This window comes from Mastomys coucha, unplaced genomic scaffold (genome assembly GCF_008632895.1).
Source record: "Mastomys coucha isolate ucsf_1 unplaced genomic scaffold, UCSF_Mcou_1 pScaffold16, whole genome shotgun sequence".
NCBI lineage: Eukaryota > Metazoa > Chordata > Mammalia > Rodentia > Muridae > Mastomys > Mastomys coucha.
The window spans coordinates 77,787,541-77,802,403 of record NW_022196898.1 but is presented as its reverse complement, the minus strand read 5'-3'; the positions used below and the strand labels follow the sequence as shown (position 1 = coordinate 77,802,403).

The window sequence follows — 14,863 nt, the reverse complement described above, 5'->3', positions numbered from 1 at the left end:
TATACTCCATGTTTTACCATTTTACAACTGGAAAGTATACTCACTGTGTGTTTTAAGATTTTTTTTTCCCCTTCAAACAGTATGAGTGCTCCAATGCAAAGTATGGAGGAACATGGAGGGAAAAGTGACAGACAGACTCACCAGCATTTGCCCTTTTAAGACATATATAATCCATTATTCTAATAATCTGGCTACAACATGAGACTCAATAGTATCATTAAAGCACACAATCGCCAGAAGTAATATCCAGAAAAAAAAAGAGATCAGAGGATACTTAGCTCTACAACAGTGGTTCTCGATCTATGGGTCACAACCCCTTTAGGTGACCCTTTCATAGGGGTCACCTAAGATCATCAGAAAACACAGATATTTATATTATGATCGTAACAGCAGCAAAATTACAGTTGTGAAATAGCGGCAAAAATAATTAATGGTAGGGGTCACCACACCATGAGGAACTGTTATTAAAGGGTCACAGCATTGGGAGGGGCAAGAACCATTGATCAAAGACAATCACAGAGTTTATGCCTCAAAGTAGATGACACATTTTCCACAGTGTTTCTGCAGCCATTTTCCCTTGCTTTAGTCCTCAGTCCTTCGAGTTTTAGCTGGGCGAGGGTTGCCTGCACGGAGCTCTTTTCTAAGTCTCTTCTGAAGTTAGGTCTGGTCGCATAACTATGTCCTGTGGACACAGCTTAAAATGTTGGATTCTGGCTTGCTCACTTTGGAGATATTTCCCACATCCTCCCCGCTATCCCTGCTGACTGGAAAATAAGAATAGTCACCTGAGACCATAAAATAGAAGCTTCGAATCTAAAAACTAAATTTTAAAAATAAAGGCAGAAAGATCCCCCGTTCTTGCTACTGTCAAGCTGCCAGCGACTCTGACCACTTTCCTCGGCCCATGACAGAATATATTGACTTCTATATAGACTGCCATTGTAGTTACAGAGTCTCTGTTGCCTCAGAAAAACTTGTACTCTAGCTAATAAAGTTCCACCTAACATGTTCTTCAAATGTGACCCGAAGCCTCTTGACAATAGAGTTAATTTACCAAAACACCTTTTTCTTTAAAGAGCCCATTTTTTTTTCTCCTGCAATTTTACATCATTTTTCTCCACACCATCTCTGATATGACAATGCAATAAGTTTGGCACAATCCCAGATTGCATGACCAAAGTGCTCAGTCAGGCCGCCTTCCCCCTAAAAAACAACATCTGGTTCTGCTTCGTGCTGCTAGGCAAGCTAAACTCCTAGTTTATAGGGATTAAGATGATTTTAACTCATTTTTCAGGACAAATCCCTTTCCCTCACACTCATTTCAATTCACACACATACAAAAACACATATAATGCATAGGCTATAATAGAAACACGGCTTCCACTAGGTTACCCTGATATAAAATGGCTACTATCCCCCTGCTGTGGACAAGGCCTCCACAGTCAATCTCTTGTGTACCAGTAAAGTTCAGGCACCTATAAGGTCTCACCATCTCTCTGGAAGGAAGACGCCAGTGGAACACTAGCATTATGTGTCTCTCTGCTTCCTTCTGGCTCCCTTTCTCTCTCCATAAAAAGGAGACCATTACACCTGCCACAGAACTACTTCTCACTGATGTTATGAAGATAAATGACATAACCTGCACGCTAATGCATCCTATGCTTTCGGAAGAAGCCAGGCTAGCCAAATCTAAGCTGGTATAATGCTGCATAATGTTTTCCAGAGACTGTCTGAGCACCCGAGAGGGTCATTACCTACAACAGACTCTTGGCACCAAAGGTCCACCTTTCTGACACACATTTCATCTCATGCACCTGACAACGCCTCTCCATTAATTGGGGGGGGGGGGGGGGGGAGGGATCAGATGCCGATTTGGTCCTCTCCAGTCTGCTAAAAAGTTGTAGATTTAAAACAAAAAAAGAAACAAAAGAAAACCTTCCATTTCTTGCAGCAACTGAATAAAGAGAAAGTTCTTTAAATCATGGCAGTTGCACTTGACAGGTTAACTGTGAGACCCATTTCAATCAACTTCAAATGTAAAGCAAATCTGGCAAGAACCAGGGAGGGGATAAAGTGGGAGAGGAAAAGCCCCTGTGACCAGCAGACAGCTCCCTCATGTCTACTGTCTGCTGTAATACATCAGCGACTCCAGACGGGTTACCCAGTCAGCTGAACCTGGCCTTGAACTCAGCCACATGAGGTTCTTCTAGTTGCTATTCCTAAGTCATGTGCAGAAACCTGCTTTTGGTCTCTAATGTTAGAAGAGGTTGTAAATACAAGAATTAATAGTTGTAAACAAAACAAAAAAAATGCACAAAATGTTATCAATCTAGTCTGCTATCTGCTGCCTTTAACTTGACCTTCTACACTTTGGACACCCTGATAAGCCCTCTGTTTATCCTCATGCTGGGGTTATCTATCAGACTTCTCTGCCTTTTGGTAAAGCACCCAAGGGCTGCTGCATTCTCTGTGGCACCTCCTGACAAAGTTGCCAAGCAAAAGTATCAGCAGTTGGAACAGTAGCTGCCTCTGTAGCCTGCCGAGTGTACATTTGCTACAAGCTGAAGCCAAGTACCTTGTATCCAACCATCAACTAACTGCAGGGATGGTTGGGTGGGAGATGTTTCACTATCTTGGCAGTCTTCCTGGGACAGAGATGTAGTGGTACAAGGTAGGCACAGCCTGCTTGAATTGTAAGAGACCATTTCACGTCTGCTATACAGTTGTTTGCAACTCTGTGCGGCTTGTCCCCACGGCTTCTTCTCATTGACCAAACGCTTACGTGGTCCAGGTGTTAAAGGTCAACTTCCATTGGAATTTCTCAAAATGGAATTTTGATGGCAAGGATTTGGAGACAGCCAGTTATTTGTTTAGCTAATGTTGAAGAAAATAGAACCGACGAATGAACTATTGCTCCGACACGATCATTAATCATTTCGCCACAACTCAAAACCTTTGCTAATCCTATAGCAGTGAGTCAGTGACTCGTGACAATCCTTGCTATTGTTCATTTAGAAACCACCAGGATATTGGGGAGAAGTCATAAACCCCCAGAAATGTGTGCTTAATTTATAATTCATCCAAATATGCATTTAGAGTTATGATGCCAGTCAGTCTGACCCATGGATGCTCCTGTAACAGTGCTAAAGCAAACCCTGATGCAGAACTGTTCAAGTGACACAGTCCCAGTGGCTACCAGCACTCTTTACTCCCAAGTGCTGAGATAAAATTCGTATGCTAGTGAACCCCTTTATCTACATTCCTCAACTCTTTAAAATTCCATCTAAAACCATTGACAAGCCTGCCTGCCTCAGTGAGCAGCGCTCTCCTAGTGATGGGAAATGGGTAGTCCTATAGGTTAATAGCAATAGAGAAGGTGACACACCTGGATCCATTCTGTGTCCCCCTCTACCGATTAGACGGTACTGCACATCGCTATGAAAACTAACCCAGGGGAATAGTCAAATGCTATGGGCCCTGCACTTCACCTCTCACGTATCAGTCCAGGCAAACCACTGCATCCACTGGAAGAGCAGATTCCATAGCCTAGCTAACATTTATGCTTCCAGATACAGGAAACCCAGGATGCCAAAACCAATAAAGCCACTTCACGCACTCCGTTATTTCTGCTTACTGCAGTCATTCACCAAACACAGACTGAGATGTATCCTCTCCGGAGATGCTGGGCCATGTGCTACAGGTTGCAGCCATCACCCTGTGCTTCTCCATCAAAACCCTAAGACACAGGAAGAAAGATGGTTTTCCCAAGGAAACCAAAAAAAAAATCTATCTTTTCCCAGGTAAGAAAATGTTATGTATCTTGATGTCATTTAGGTAACTGGAAACTAGGAACTTTCCCCAAAATTACCCACTATCACTTCCACACAAAGTAAAAAAATAAAATAAAACAAAATAAAAATAAGCCCTCCCATGTTTTAGTTTATTACAGATACAAAGAACAGCAGTAAAAAACTTCATTTCCATTGCAGAGAGAAAAGGCTCTCACGTCCTCACAGCCTTCTCTGTCATACCAAACCAGAGTTCTTGAAGGCTAAGCAGCAGAAAACTGGGGCATAACAGAGATACGGCAAACAGAACAGCAGTGACTCAAACTCATTGCTTTCTACTCTGTTTTCTCCATTTCCATTGACAAACATACACTAGGCTACCTCTTATAATGCTATAGAGTGTGCTGTGGGCACTGGGCTGGGGAAATAGGGACCTCCAGTAATGCCCTGGGAAGTGGACATTATGCTTTATGACTGCATCTGTCAACACCCACCCTTCCTCCCGCTCATCCGAGAGTGGTCCATGGATAGAGCTCGCTCTTCACAGGGCTTCCAGCAGGTACCTGTTGTTAAAGGCAAGATGACTTTGACTAAACACTGACAACTGTGTTTAACTACCTAAATGATAATCCAATGTGACAAAGGACAGTCCCAAAGCAACGGCTGCATAGTGCCCTGCGCATACTCAGAATAAGCGGGCATCTATTTCAGTTTGCAAAAGCAGGTGAGGCTAATCATGTAACAATACTGAATGGCAAAGGCTTTACTTTTATTGCACGGAACAGCTGATAGGAGATTATCCCAGAAGGTAATGAGAGTTCCTGATATGCTGGGTTTGATTGTAGCTAGTAAAACCACGGAGGGATATGTCAGCCAAAGCACCCTGTCTTTTTCAAAAATAAAGGCATTAAAATGTAAGAAACCTGGCGATGGGCTCTACTGTCTTTCAGCAAACTACAGAATTGATTAAATTCAGTCAAAAGTGTTATTGGGAATGACATCATTAAACCATTTTTATTTTCTTTCAGAAGTCTTTGTAAAAGAAAGTCATTATCCTTACAATGAAAACTACAGAATTCCCACACAATGTATCGGATACCCAACTCAAAGTGTGCTCTGCTTTCAATAGATACACTTGTTCTCATGAATATACTGAGAGACAACGTATGGTGCTTTTCAGACATTAATTTCAGTTTTGTTACAGCTCAGTGGTGAGCCAATTTAGCGGAGAAAAAAAGACTAGGTTCCAACATAAAGGAAAGAAGCTCCACAAGGCATCCTGAAAGCTAAGTTCCTGCTAACGGAATAATTACAGGAACGACGTGCAAGTGACAGGTGAGAGATGTCCAACTCTGCTTGGGTCGACAAACTATAATAATTTACACCAGGATTCTCACAATTGAATGAAATGCTCTAGAACCTCTAAAAGTCTTGACTCTTTCAAGAACACACTCTTTCTTTTTTCTTAAACTCTCAAAATTGACTTCTATTCCATGGTCAGACTTCAATACGGTAGTGGCATCACTATTCAGGTCCCTCTTCTTTGTATTTCTTTCTAATTGTATTAGCACACATAGCATTAGGGCTCATAGCATTTTCAAGCAATGTTGCTTTTGCTCATCCATCTCATCCCCACCTTCTGGCTCTCCTGCTCCTCCCCACATCCCTCGACCTCCTTTCCCTTCCCATGGTGAATTAGATGCTTTTGCCCTCCCCCCCTCAATACTCTTTCCTCTAGCTGGCCTCAACTACAGCAAATTCCCACTATCTCTAAATTTTACACAGTAGGTCAAGTTCTTCCTCGGCCCAAGATGAAAACTGAATCAAACTTTCTAATCACTCATCAGTAATAAAAATGCCTGCACCGTCCCTAATGTCCACAATGTATGCCTAGGGAGACAGTCCTCCTATTGCACTTAAGGTTATCAGTGCCACGCCTGGTTCCAACTATTTTAACCAGACTTTGTGGGAAGGAGATTCCTTTCAAATCATCTCCTGTTCTATTTACCGTGTGTTCATTCGGAATCATTGGGCTGATGCTTAAAGTTAGAGGTGGTGATTAGTGCAGAGGATGACAGGAAGCATGGACGTTCTTGCTAAACCAGCACTGCTGTCACGGGCATCCCATTCTACGAGCCTGTGGTACATTTTAAAAATATTTTAAACATTTAACTTTAAAAGACTTTTTAAAAGAAAATTGTATAGGCTTTATAATTTAAAAACTCTTGCACATAAATAAAAATGCCACATACAAAGATGAGCCAGATCCAAAAGTCTATATAACACAACTTAACAGCTATTAAGAATAACAAAAATAGTCTATGGCTATACCATCCTGAATGCGCCCGATCTCGGCTGTTTTCAGAAGCTAAGCAGGGTCAGGCCTGGTTAGTACTTGGATGGGAGACCGCCTGGGAATACCGGGTGCTGTAAGCTTAGAAAAAAAAAAAAAAGAATAACAAAAATAGCTCTTTTTTTCCAGAGTGACAATTTCTAGAGACACCCCCATTGCTGCAGATAGTCTGACTTTGCCAAACACTTCAATGAGGACTTTTTAAGTCTCCTCCTGAGTTTCAGAGAAAACAGCAGCATCCAGTAGGCTTCCACGTGCTGCCATCTCTTCTTCAGTTCAGGTAACACTAAGGGCTAACCTGTTCTCTTTTGCCGTGGCTGAACATGAAGAATACTGCAGTGGTAAAAAGAACACACATTGCTGGACAATGGGGAAAGGCGGGGAGCACATGCCTTTAATCCTAGAACTGGGGAGGCAGAGGTAGATAGATCTCCATGAGTTTGAAGCCAGCCTAGTCTACAGAGCTAGTTCTAGGACAGCTGGGGCTACTCAGAGAAACCCTGTCTTGAAAACAAAACAAAACAAACAGGCAGAGAAGCGCAGGTTTTCGTATCTATCACTTACTTCCTGTTGACTTGCCCTCAGAGAGATTCATCCTAAGCCTTGGTTTCCTTGTCTGGAAAGTATCACAGCTGTTCTAATATTTCAATGGGAAGTTTGTAGTCATGACATACAAAGAGAGGAGCCGTGTTACAGTAAGGAGGAGCAATGGCCAGGATGCGCTGTGGCTAGCTCACAAACCACCTGTCAAGTCAGTGACTGCTTTAGGAGGGTAATGCATTGCTATCTTTAATGACCCTGCAACCTTAGCTGGCTAGCCTTCTACACAGTGACAAATGACGGTAGGCTTCAGCATTGGAAGGCTTGATTCGGCTGGACATCCAAGGAGGCTCACTCTCTTGGTTCTCAGCAGATGGTGACTCTCAGCTGAGTGTTCCACAGCACTGTCACCTGCACCCTGACTCTCAACAAGGGTTGACAGTCTCAAGACACAGATGCTGAGTTTCAGAGTGAAGCATTTGAAAATTGAAGAGTACAGTGTTAACAGAAAATAGCCTCAGAAATAGAATAAGATCAAGTTAGCCACATCCTCTGAGATATTAAAAAAAATCAAGACCGGGCCAGGCCAGAGTGAAGGGAAGAAATTAGATTTCACTTTTTGATCAAAAGAATGGCATGTATCAGTTACTTTTTTGTGGCTGTGCTCAAACACCATGATGAACACCATGAAAACAACAAAAGGAAGGTTGTTGTTGTTGTTTGTTTGTTTGTTTGTTTTATTTTATTTTATTTTGTCTTGTTCTGGCTTACATTACCAGAGCATTATTAAATCCATCCTCGCAGAGAAGGCCTGACAGAAACACTTAGCTGGCTTGCTACATTTTTATTCATACACAGAAGGCAAAGAGAAAGGAGACTATATGAGACTATAAAACCTCAAGGCCCCTGCTCCCACCCCGCTCCAGGGATAGACTTCCTCCAGAAAGGCTACACCTCTGAAAGTTCCATAGCCTCCCCCAAATAGCGCCACCTACTGGAGAGGCAGTGTTCAAATCCATGAGCCTATGGGGGACACTTCTCATTCAAGCCACCACATACGTCCCTATCAGAAGAGAAAGAATTGTTTATAGACCACAGAATGCACAGAGCAGAAAGTTGGAAGATGTGAGAAAAAAAAAAAAACAGCACTGTAGAGTTCTCTTAAGAGAAATGCATAGACCCCAGTATGTAATACTGAAATATTATAAATCTTTAAATTTTTATTTTTTATTTTATTTTCCCTTTAAACTTGGGAAAGAAAGAAACAAAAATGCTAACCCTCTCCCCTCTTATTCAGAATAGTACTAGAATGCTAGTGATAAGAGAAAGAAATTTAAAAGGTACAAATAACAATGAAAAAATTAAAATTATTTTTATTTACAGGTGGCATAACCCTATACCTTGAAGACCCTATATACTTCACCAGAAAACTTTTAGACTTGAGAAACACCACAGCAAAGAAACAGGATATAATAGCAACATCACAAAGTCAGTAGTTTTTCTATGTACAGATAACATACTTGCTCAGAGAGAAACCAGGGGGAAATTTTCATTCACATTAGCTTCAAAAATACATACATACATACATACATACATACATACATACATACAAACGCATGAATTAACAACAGGTAGGTGAAAAATCTCTACAATGAAAACTTCAATATGTTGAAGAAAATGTTAGATGATAGTGAGACATCTAATACCCATGGACCAACACTGGTCCAGGGAGAACCAACACTGTAAAAATTAATTTTCAATATAATCCCTACCCTAACTCTTGATGACATTCTTTACAGAATTAAGGAAAGTAATCCTTGGGGCTAGAGAGGTAGCTCAAAGGTACAGAGCGCTGCTCCCATCAAGGACCCAGGTTCAAGTCCAGGCTCATCTGTAACTCCATCTCCAAGGGGCCTAACACCCATGTCTGTGGGCACCAGGCAACACACATGGTGCACACAGATATATATGTAGGCAAACACTCATACACATAAAATAAAAATAAATGGGCTATTTTTTAAGTAATTTAAAAGTTCACATTGAAGAAACCCTGTACGGCCAAAGCAATTCTTAGCAAAAAGAACAGTGGAGGTATGGCCTATGTCATTTTTGTTATCCCACAGTACAAACGTATATATGGCGAAACCAGACAACAGAGTAGAATAAAAGACCCAAATAAATCTATACAACTAGAGCCACTAAATCGTTAAAGAGTCAAAAAAAAAAATACACCAGAGGGGGGAAAACTTATTAACAAATGGCGCTGGGAAATAGCTGAAATTAGATCCATATTTCCACTCTGCACAAAAGTTAATTACAAACGAAACAAAGACCTCAACTGAAGACCAAGGACTTTGCCACTGCCAGAGCAAAAACACCTCAAGATGGAAGCACAGGCAACGGGTGTTTGGAAATGGCTCTAATGTTACAATACACAATTCTAAGACTTGGTAGATGAGAATCCGGAAAGCTAAACAGTTTCTGTGAAGAAGAAATAAACTGGGGGGGGGGGGGGGGGGGGGGGGTAGCACATACTCTTAATCCCAAGAGTTGGGGAACAGAGGCAGGCAGATTTCTGAGTTCAAGGCCAGTCTGGTTTACAGAGTGAGTTCCAGGACAGCAAAGGTTACAAAGAAACATTGTCTTGAAAAACAAATAAACAAACAAAATAAAACAATGAAAGAAAAAAAAAGAGGAAAGAGGGAGGAAAGGAAGGAAAGAGGAAGAGAGGGGAGGAGAGAGGAAGTGAGGGAGGGAGGGAGGGAGGTGGGGAGGGAGGGAGGGAGGAAGAAAGGGAAATAATTGTCAGTGTGAAGAGGCCACCTGCAGAATGGCAGAAAATCCTGCCAGCTACATACAAACAGAATTAACAGGTAGTTAACATACAACAGAAATATCTACACATCCATGATTTTTGCACCACTATTCGTAGTAATCTAGAAATGGAACCAGCCTAGATATGTAGGCATATGTGCCCACATGTGGTGCATATGCATAATGGAATTTTATTCAGCCATAAAGCAAAATAAAGCATGGCATCTGCAGAAAAATAGGTGGAGCCGGAAGTCACCACGTTAAGTGAAATGAACCAGACTCAGGGAGAAAACATTGAATGTTTTCTTAAAATCATGTATGGGGGGGTGGATTAGGACATCAAACTAGAAAGGGATCATAAAGGAAAGAAAGAGATTGTATGGAGAAGATAATGGAATTATTATACGCATGATCATTATAGAAAACTAGAAATAGAAACCAAAGTGATCTATACCGTTTATGCAAAATTTATAAGACTAAGCAACATTCTAGATTATATATTTTTAGAAAATCTAATAAACAGTATTTTACAATTGTTTGTGAATATATAATATACATTATATACAATATATATTACCTAACAATTGAATATTGAAATAAAATCTATCACAGCTATAACTCCAGTTTCAAGAGATCCAAAGACCTCTTCTGGCCTCCACAGTTACTGTGGTCAAATGCACAAACCCACAGCACAGAGACACATAAACACATAATACAAATAAAATATTTTAAAATATGGAAAATAAAATCTGTCTGAAAAATGGAACCTTAAAGGAGAGCCAACTGGAGAAAGAAGAGAGAGAGAAAGAAAGAGAGGAGAGAGAGAGTGAGAGAGAAAGAGAGAAAGAGAGTGAGAGAGAGAGATGATGAGAACAAATGAACACACAGTACAAAGGTAGCAAGAAATCCCGTACCTTCGGCTCCAGGAAGCTGGAGGCCATTGGAACTTCTTGATTGGTGTCAGAGATGACAGACAGGGTACTAAATAAGTACTCAGTGAATGTCCTGAGACCCTTCCAGCCTGCCATGGCTGGCACATCAGAGAAGAAAGACCTTGCCACCCTTTCTTGTTTAATCTGGCTTTCATATTAGAAACGCACGCAGTCTATAACTTTCCTTTAATGACAATACACAAGAAAATCTAACTACACACCTAAGTACACCATAATCTGCCTGCGTGTGGAGACTACCCTCAGCTTGATGCCTTGCTTTTTGGTCAACATTTAGCTCAGCAAATTCTTTACACTGAGGAATTTTATAGTTCTAGAAGAGCCTGTAAATTCTTTGGCAGAGAGAGATTCATTTACCTTAGTCAAACAAAAGCTGGGAGATACAGTCTATGGGGAAGTCAGGATGACAACTGAGGTCATTTTGAGGGAGCGACTCAGCAAGCTTGATTTGTCGTCTACAAAACAGACACTTGTTTTCTTAAAGCACATGACTTCTTTTCCATTTTATTCTAGAAGCTAGTAAACAAATCATCAAGCGAAGAAGCTGAGTTTACACTTACTCTCACGATCCACATCTGGGTTGTGTCGACCACAACAAATGTTTTCCAGAAAAACACTTCTGCAGAAGTCACTAACCTTGCAGCGTCTTAAACCCAAGAGTAAGACAGTATCTATGCAGGACGGTCCCTGCTAGAGGAACACTTTTTAACATCCCTATTCTTTTGATAAATAACCATTTAGTAAGGTTTATGTATCTAGAATCAAGCAACTAGTAAAATTATATTGCCCTTTCCACCTAAAGATCAAGAGGAAAAAGCCACATAAAGTCACATCTAAACTTAGCCCACCCCGTTGTAGGTGAGAGTCAACTACTGGCTCTTTGTTATCCAAGTTTCTACTTCTTATCAGGACTTCTAAGAGGCAGCCCCGTAAAATATTTTCCTATGAGAGCAGAAGTCACCGTTCTCTTCTCAACCTTGTATCCTGTGACTGAGCACAGCTCCTGGAATAGTGAATCCATTTGTATGTGTACTTAAATTAATACAACAAAAACCATCTTCAAAGCTGTCAGTCCTACACTATAAAATCAAATGTATATTTCTACTAATTCTCTGCTTTACTAGAAACACAAGGGGCTTATAACCTACGTTAGCCACAAACAACTCTGATTCACATTTTTCTTCAGAATGTAAATAGTTATACTCTGGATAGATGGCTAATCTATGAATGTTCTGTAAGGAGGATACGGTTTATTGAACTGACAGACAATTAGTTTCAGTGGCTGGAGAGATGGCGTGGTGGTCAACAGCATGTATTGATCTTACAAAAAGGACTTGAGTTCAATTCCCAGCACTCACGTTGGGTAGCTCATAAGTGGTTCTAGCTCCCCCAAGGGCAGCGGCACTGATACCCACAAACAGACTTACATGCATGCATAATTAATTAATAAAAACAAATTTTAAACTTTATAAAATTAGCTTCAGCTGAGACACTAATTAAAAGAAAGACAAGTTATGAAATATCTGAAAAAGTCATTACTATTTAAATGGAGTTGCATTAGATAAACTCTAGGCTTGGAAATATTGAACTTATATTTATAGTCAGCAAATTTAGGAAAGAGCACCAAGAATTTTAAAATGAGGACCATCAAGTGATGCTGAGAAAAATATTTATGGGGAAAGGAATGAAGCTAAACCCTTACCTGAAACATGCAGACTTAACTGCACATGGCGCATGGATCTGGACCTAAGAGCCACAACTAACACTCTAAGGATGGAAACCAGGAGCAAACCTTTGTGACTCTGGATTTGGAAACTTCTTAGACATAATTCCAAAACCACAAACAACATTGTTCAAAGTATAAGAGGCATGCATTGCCAACCCTTAAGAACACTGGTGCTTCAAAGGACACTACCAGAAAATATATAGAACTATACAGAACTCCTACAAATATACAGTAAAAAGACAAGTAATCCAACTAACTGTGGGCAAAATGTTTAAGTAGACATTTCTCTAACAAATTATGTAAACAGGTCAGTAAATTCTTGAAAAACCATTCAGTACCCTAAGGATGCTAGGTGCAGTAACCACAATTTACATGTTCTCCTGTTCCTGGAAACAGCCTTCTTGCTGTACATTGCCACAGAATTTAAAAATAATAATAATAATAATGGTGCAGTGTCTGGGACAGTTGCACACAAAGTGATTTTCATAACCTGTCTCCTTTATATCTCATTGAGGCAAGATTAGGATTTCTTCATTTTGACATATTTGAATGCTAATCTTATCCATTCCTTTGATTCTATAGTATTTGAAACACATGAAATATAACACCCACATGTGTTTTAAGGACTATGTGTCTGATGTGTGCAAATACATTTTTGTAGATTAGTCTTTTAAGTATTAAAATGCTAAGGAAAACATACTATTAATATGCTAAATTTTGCATCTAGAAGCACTGCAAGTTTGAAAGTATGAAGTGCAGCAAGTGACTGTAACACTGAGTGCCTGTGGCAGCCCACAGCTCTGGCTGCATGCAGATCACATAGAACCATTAATTCCCATAGGTACTTCATGGTGAGCCAGTTCTGTGTTAGTCATTTGGCTTCAGAACCTACCCACCTATGCCAAGCCTGTACCCATCTCTTCCTCAGAGGGGTGTACTATTCCTGAAATGACCATCCTCGTAGATGATGGTCAGCACACTGTGTGTCAACTACACAACACACAGTACACAGTGAAACCATTGCACTGCTGCCAGTCACTTGGCGATGGGTGCTCACACTTAGAACAATCCTATCATCTGGTTTATTATGTCTAGCCAGCAGTAATTTGAGACACCTCAATAGTTTTTCATTGCAGAGATATGTCTTACCAATAGTATAGACTATTTACTGCTGGTATAGAGTACTACTAAATATTAAAATTCTGCACAATTGATTATTTTTTGTTTTTTAACTGATCCAATTTGACTGTCTGAGACAGCTTTAAAAAGAATCGCCGCAGGAAGATTTTAAGCTGTTCTATACAAAATCAGGACAATCCAACCTCTGTTTAGACATTGATATAATTTGTCATTCTGCCATGTCCTTGTTCAAATAACGCAGTCTAACTTCCTGGTTCCCATGCCAGAAACCATATACGTATCCTAACTTCAGGAACGTGCTGAAAACATGTGCTTACTCTTGAACTTTCATTGACTTGAATGATACACACACACACACACACACACACACACACACACATATCACCAATTTTCATCTTCATTGATCAAAAATAAATAAGTAAATGAATAAATAAATATAAAATTCACCCTTTTAAATAACTATGCACTGAAATGCAAGCCCTATACTCCTCCAATGGGGAAAAAATGACCAAGTCAGCTTCCACCATTTCTATGAAAGTTTACAATTCAATAGGATCATATTGAAGTCTATATTTCAGGCCTAAAATAGATCTTTAGGTTACCATTATAGTGATGATTCCCCCTGTATTATCTTCTCTGACAAAGGAAGGCCCTAGTGAGAATGCCTGAGCCCAATGACAAGTATCTCATAAAAATCCCTGTTTACTGCACTGGGATCATGTGATCCGGTGTGTTTCAGGGATGTCAGCCTGGTTATTCATAGATCACCAACCACTACTTCAAACTTGTAGGAGTTACTCAGGGGAGTTATATAAACTCCCTGGGAACGTTACTCGGGGCCTCACCTGGGATTCTATAAGTATGAACACAAGTCCACCAGGCTGGGAGGATTTGTAGAATTACCAAATCATAATGGAATAGGAGTAAACTGTCCAGAGCATCTATAAATCCCCCGTTTTACAGGTCATAAAACAGAGTCCACAGAAGATTCTGGCATGTAGTTACACATGGCTAGGTTTCTTTCTGCTCAAGTATTCTTACCCACAGTTCTCATGGTTGCTCTGTTCTCGAGAGCATGTGTTTTGGGCCAGTTACTGTCAGTATTCACATAGGGAGGGAGGAGGTTGTTTTGAGATTCAAAGAAGAGTGAGATCGAATAATGTAAGCCTTCTTGCTAGAGGTCTGAGCTCCCACCTCCAAACTCAGTTACACTACACACACCTACACACACCCGCACACACCCCACGGCTCTCGGTGCCACTACTCCAAAAAGAAACACAAAGTAAATGTGAGGTTTCCATCGCCTGTTTCACTCCCTGTGTGCGGCGCAGCCACACCCGCATTTTCATTTACTTCTGACATATCCCATGAGCTGAAGAACTCATACATCCTCAGACAAGTACTCCTAAGTGCCCAAGGAAAAATGGATGTTCAAGCAATAGCTGCCATTTTGATGTCTTCTTGAGATCACATTCTGTGTGTCGGTATGCAATTATAAAAGGCCAATTTAGAATCCAATAAATCAACTTCTTTGGTTCCCTGATAGACAAAA

At 40.5% G+C, this 14,863-nt stretch overlaps 1 protein-coding gene and 1 pseudogene across 21 annotated transcripts in view; one reads left to right on the top strand and one right to left on the bottom strand.

The window, feature by feature from the left end:
• Col25a1 (collagen type XXV alpha 1 chain) overlaps positions 1 to 14,863 on the bottom strand; it is a 407,882-nt gene that overhangs the window by 324,822 nt on the left and 68,197 nt on the right. The window lies entirely within an intron of this gene.
• On the top strand, positions 6,106 to 6,224 carry LOC116094512 (annotated as a pseudogene).